Here is a 6,444-nt window from a genome sequence, read left to right as displayed (position 1 = left end):
ATTTAAAAAAAAAAGATATTTTCACTAAGCACAATGCAATCCCCTAGTAGTCTTTTGGCTATTAATGTCAATCTTTATAATTTGTTTCATCATAACTACTCTAAAGTCTCCTCAACTCAGATAAACAAAGAAATACCCTCTCCCTGGAATGTGGCTGATGAGGCTCTCTATTATCTCACCTGACAGCTATCTGGCTCAGCTCTTTTTAATGTGCATCCATTTAGCCCCTCTTGCTTCTTGCCCTTTTCCTGTTTGACGATAACCTGGAGTCTTCACAATAATGGAGCGCCCAGGAGCTGATTAACAAATAGGAACTCTTTCTCCTTGAATACGCATGTGATAAATAGTGTTAGTTCTCTAACATTTGTCTGCTTAGATCTTTTTGGTCTTTTGGTACCAAAGAGGTACATAGTTAAAGTATAATTTTCAAAAGAGTAATATTGCAATTGTCATGTGAATATAAAATGAACAGGTGTCTAAGGTTTTATTAAACTCATTAATAAGAAAACAAGTAAGTAATTAAAAGAATTCAAAGAACATTTGAGAAACTGGGTATTTATGGGCAATTTAATAAATGGATGCTAACGTAAGATTGTTGGGTTATATACAAAACCGCCTAATACCCTACCTTTGGGGTTGTCTCTTCCACCAAAAGAAATTATTTGTATCTCTTTCAGACAAAAATCTACTTGTTAAACTCTACTCCTACACAGTTGAAAAATAGCCCAGTCGATATAAAATAAATCAAAAGTTTAAGCTCAGAACCACACTGAATGAACACCCAGTAATATCTCTTGCCTATTTCCAAGTTTCAGACAATATTTCTAACACAGTTCTTCCTATTCACAGACACTCTCTATTCTTCTCATCCTTCTACTGTTAGGTGTTTCCTTTCTGCACCATGGAGTTGCTATGATGGTTAGCTTAGCTTTTTTAATCAGTTTCTCCTAGGAAACCAGAGTTGCGGGAATAGAGAATTGCCAAAATGACGAGTATGTCAGCATTATTTTAATCTCTTCCAATCCCAGGTTTTCTGCCCGTCGGGATTCAGGAAAAATAATGCACTCCTCAGCTTATTTCAGACTGATACTTAATATTTTGGTTTATATAAATTGACATTATTATAGGACCACCTCCCCCCCCTTGATGTGAGAAACGTACACACTGTGTATCTGATTAATTATAACAATCTCATTTGTAAGAAATTCTATGTAATAAAAGCAAATTTTGTTTTAAAAATCCAACCTGAGAAGTTATTTATATTAAATTTATTGTATTTTGGAGGACGAGAGAGGGGAGATGATGGAGGAGAGCAAATCTATGACTGGGGGAGGGAAACCAGCTAATCCTCTCCCACTAGGACCTTGCTCATTGTGATCCTATTTTGAGAGGTTTAAGAATACCTGTTCCACTTTTTTACCCCATCTCTGCTGACTGAATTATTTATTGTCACTTCCTGAGTGCAGTCATGAAGCTCCATTTTTTCCCCTAATTTTGATTAGCTACAAAAAAGAATTAGAATTCAAGGGCACTCAGGGTTCCTGATAGATTATAATAATGTTAGCTAAGTTGTTGCAATAGATCTCTCCAGAGACATGGTCCAGCCATTTCTGACTCTCAGAGCTGAGTTATTTTACTTCCTATTAAATGACATAAGTGTATTTTCATTAGCAATCATATGCACTCACTGAATCCTTATAAGAACTTTTTAAAGTGTTTCCTATTATTATCTACTTTCTAAAGAGATGGAAACTGAAGGTCAAGGAAGTTAAGTAGATTGTCCAATATCACTATCTATGGGAGAATTAGATTCAAATTTGTGTTTGTCTGCAAAGGATGGATAGAAAAGAAATTTTGTGTTCTGCTAATATTCCATTGCCTTATATCTTAAATGGTTTTAAATATTTTAAATAGCATATAAAATGGATTATAAAGCAAGGTAACAATTCCTGCTTAACAAAGATGAGATCTATAAAAGGGACAAAATCATAGCTACAAATTTTATTTCCTAAGCTACTAAATATGATGATAATATATCTGCCAATTTTAAAACTATAGAAAAACAAAATACATATAATAAATGTATAAATACTCAAGATGACCTGATTTTTATTTTTTGGCCTGAAAGGTAACTTCCAATTTTAATTTTTCATATCTATCAGTAATTTGGCAGCATTTTGTACCATAGTGCATATGTCTTTCATTAAAAATTATACCTGACTTATACACAAGATAAGATCAGTTTAATTTAAAGGATAAATGCTTTATTCTTTTTCCTTTCAAGGAATAAATCTTTGAGTTTATTCGATATTTATTTGATAACTTGTTAACTATTTCTCGATATCAATGATATTTTGTTCTTGTTGATACAATGGGTTTGGTTTTTACTTACCTTTTCCAATTCTGAAAACTGCTTTAAAATTTATGATAAATATTAATGATATGATATTCATGTAAACACCATTACATACAGGCAAGAATACAGGCCTATGGGGTCCAGGTACTTTCCAGTTATAGAATAGTGAGATATCCTTAGCCTGTATCGTCTCTGAAGAAAATAAGGTACTGGATTAAATGATCTTGCAACTTTCCTCTAGTTCTAAAATATAATGCTAACCATTTATAACTAATTCACATATTGGGTATAATCCACAGGAAGTGACATTTAACATTTTTGGCCTGTAGGACATGGTTGCCAGTATTTGAGTAACCTATGATAATAAGAATAGTTTTATTCTTATTCTTTCATTCTTAACCTCAGCTTTACATTCATTATACTACATTATTATTATTATTTTACAACATTATTATATGAAGACATTTTTGTTGCTTATGTAAATAGACATTCAACTGAATATATAATATATTAAAAGCTATCAACAGTTTATGTTACTGTCACAGAAAAAATAGGGAGATTAAAAGAATGCACAAGAGAATATTCTCATTGTAAACCTTGGAGGTAGAGAAAATTTTGTGTGTGCAGATATGCATGCCAACATGTATGCATGCTACCTCTTTCTTATATATGCCACTAATATTGTACTTATTTTTTATGGTGCGAAACAAGAAAAAAATTCCTACCTCAGAAAAATTCCAGAGAACAAAAATTTAAGCCATTTGGATATTTTACCAGAATTTTTCTTGACCATATTTAAAAATGTGGACCTGAAATTTTCAGTGTTAGTTCATTTTACAGTTATAGAGATTAATACTCTCCTGTGTTAGTGCATGTGTGTGTGTGTGTGTGTGTGTGTGTATGTGTGTGTGTATGTGTATGTTTTTTAGTTGTTTTCTGCTGCGTTTCAGAATGGAGTTAACCAGGAATAGTTTTGTAGTAATAAAGGACCATATTTTTGTGGATTGTTAATTCCTTGCCTCTTTTTCTCATTGCCACCCAACACAATTTATTTTCTGTTGACAAGCTTAGGGTACTCTCTGAGGAAAAGAATCTGAATAATCCAAAACAGAGGGCAATTTCACTTCCAAGTGTTCAGAAAATGATAGAATGTGAGATCCCAATTGGAACTTCTGCATATACAATGCATAAAATGGCTGCTTTGGGAATCACTGGTGATATTCACTCTACTTTTTTGGAATTTTATGTTGTAATATTTTCAAACTTACTTTTCAGCAAAAAGCTGAAGAGCATTACTTATGTGGGATCCAATCATGTGCCATGTACATTAATTCTAGCTATTCCTCTTAAGATGAAGATCGAATAAATATAGTATTATAGAAAAACTTTATTTTCACCTATGATATTAGTTATTGGTTCATATAATATACAAGTGACTTTCCAAACAGATTGTAAAAACCATTATCTAAATGGCAAAATGGTACTTATATTTTAATGGTTTATTTTGAAAGAAATTTCTGATATAAAAAGTTATATGATGACATATGAATACATGATGATGTAATTCAAATATGCCTTTACACAGATCCGGCTTAAACATATGAAATGGTTGAAGAAAGTTCCACTTTATTTTTATTTTTCACTACATAACACAGACATTATACAGTTTCTGGTTTAACTGAAATACTGTTTTTATTAGGAATGGATAATTTGCCAGATACAAGAGTGTCCCCCCAAATGTAATTATGCGAGTTTTAAACCATGGTTACAAAGTCTTTGATGCTCTTCCTATAGATGATTCCCTCACTTTGAATCCGGGTGAGCTAGTGGCTGTAACAACCAATAGATTACAATGAAAGAATGCCATGAGAATTTCAATACCACACTTCAAAAGGCCATGCAATTTCTCATTTGTTTGCTAAAATACTTGCCCTTGGTACCTAGAGTTACCATCTAAGAAGTCTGACTTTTTAAGACAACTGTGCTGTAGAAGTCTACCGCAGGCATTCAATTCAACAGCACCAGCTGAGACAAGCCTTCCAGCCAAATCCCTGCCAACAATACCGGGCATGTGAGTGAGGCCATCTTCTACCCTCGGGACTAGACTCTCTGCCAGCTGAATACCACCAAGTGACTTCTGTTGACACCACATAGAATAGAAAACTCACTCATCGAAGTCCAGGCAGAATGCGTGTCCCACAAATAAGGGAGCTATATTAGGAAGATCATTGTTTTAAATCATTATCTTGGGAAGTAATTTGTTATATAGGAATAAATAATTGGGACACATGTCAAACATGGTTTCAGATGATTTCATCTTCTGTCTCCTCAGTCAAATATCAAGAATGCACATTCTCTATAAAAGGATCACATGAAAATCCAAAGATATTAATAATTAATCAATTAACAATAAGCTATAAAAACTACGACAATATTTGCTACTATTTATTGTGTGTTTTTGCCAAGTGTGGGGCTATACATTATACATGAATAACTGACATGGGAGTCAAAATATCTAGGCTATATGTATCACACACATTAACAAAATCCAGGTATCATATCAAATAGAGAAAGTCAAGGGCTAGCTGATAGAAAATACGGTATTTGCAAGAGTACTCAAAGTGCAAGATAGAAGTTCTGATTTGTTTAGGGATTTCAGCAATGATTAATGAAGACATGCAGTTTAGGTAATACAATCATGTTATCAACTATGAAGGCCCATTGTGAAATATTCTTTAAGATTAAATAACCACAGAACTGATACTGTTGAAAGCTGTGTTTGAATATAAAATATTATTACTCTATAGAAAAATGTTTTTTCACCATTACAAGGAGAAATATAGAAGCATAAAAACCTTTTAGTAATCAGTATGTAAAGCATTTTTTTCCAAGAAATACGTAAATAGGTTCCTACAAAAGTTTTTCTGTGCACTTTGGAGTTTATATGGGAAAACCAATATCATTTGGATTAAAAATATTTCACTAACTCCCTTAAAGCTAAGGCAGAACATTTTGAGATAAGTAAATAAAGGAAATTACTTAAGCTCTGATCACTTATGCTGTGTTTAAACTTCTTATACATGGATGAAATATACCACCTGTACTGGTACTAAGTATTGTGTTCTTTCTTTATTTCAAAAGTTCAACTACCGTACTAGGCATCAGAAATTTAAAGATAAATGCAACCTTCAAGGATCTTATAGACTGGTTAGAAAGATGGGAATTTTAAAACAAGTTATAAAGTCTAATAAAATAATAAGTGCATTAAAGCAATACACAGGCTGCACAGGGTAGCAGATGATTAAATTTGCCTGGGGTGGGCAAAAACGGTGATTATGGATAATACATTATTAGTTTTCTATTGCTGCTGTAACAAATTATCACAAACTTAGTGGTTTAAAATAACACAAATTCATAGGTCAAAAGTCTGGTTGGCCTGGCTGGTTTCACTGCTCCTGGTTTAATAAGGCTGAAATCAAGGTGACAAATGACTGGGCTCTCATCAGGAGTCTCTTGGAAGAACTCGTTTTTGTGCTTATTTCAGAATGTTAGCAGAATCCAGTTTTCTGAAGTTGTACAACTGAAGCCCCTGCTTCTCATAGAGGCCTCTCTCTGGTTCTTGCACAGAACATTGTCTGGTCATGTGATTAGATTGGTTCCATCCAGATAATCTAGGACCATCTCTTTATTTTAAAGTTCGTAACCTTAATTACATCTGAAAATTCCTTTGCCATGTAACACAACATGGTCACTAGATTCAGGGATTAAAGTATGAACATCTTTGAGAGTCCATTCTGCTTTGCACATAAACTTATTTATTTATTTAGAATGAAAGATCAGATTAGATCTAGAAGCAGAAAATCAGGATATCTACTTTGAGAGTGAACTATGTAAACAAATATAAAGACCTAAAAAAATAATCCATGATAATAATATTAGAAACTAATCTGGAAAAAAGCTGTGTTCAGGCAGGCAGAAAAATGTTATACACTTTATTATGTGAAAAGAAATGAGAGTATCACCAATACACATTGATCATGTTAGCTTGAGCCTAACATAGCTTCAGCTCGGTGGAGTGGTCTCATATA

Source organism: Eumetopias jubatus, unplaced genomic scaffold (genome assembly GCF_037043125.1).
Source record: "Eumetopias jubatus isolate StellerSeaLion01/CBP00866 unplaced genomic scaffold, mEumJub1_p1.0 scaffold_5, whole genome shotgun sequence".
Taxonomy (NCBI): Eukaryota; Metazoa; Chordata; class Mammalia; order Carnivora; family Otariidae; genus Eumetopias; species Eumetopias jubatus.
The sequence above is the reverse complement of the archived record's forward strand: the minus strand, read 5'-3'. Positions refer to the sequence as shown.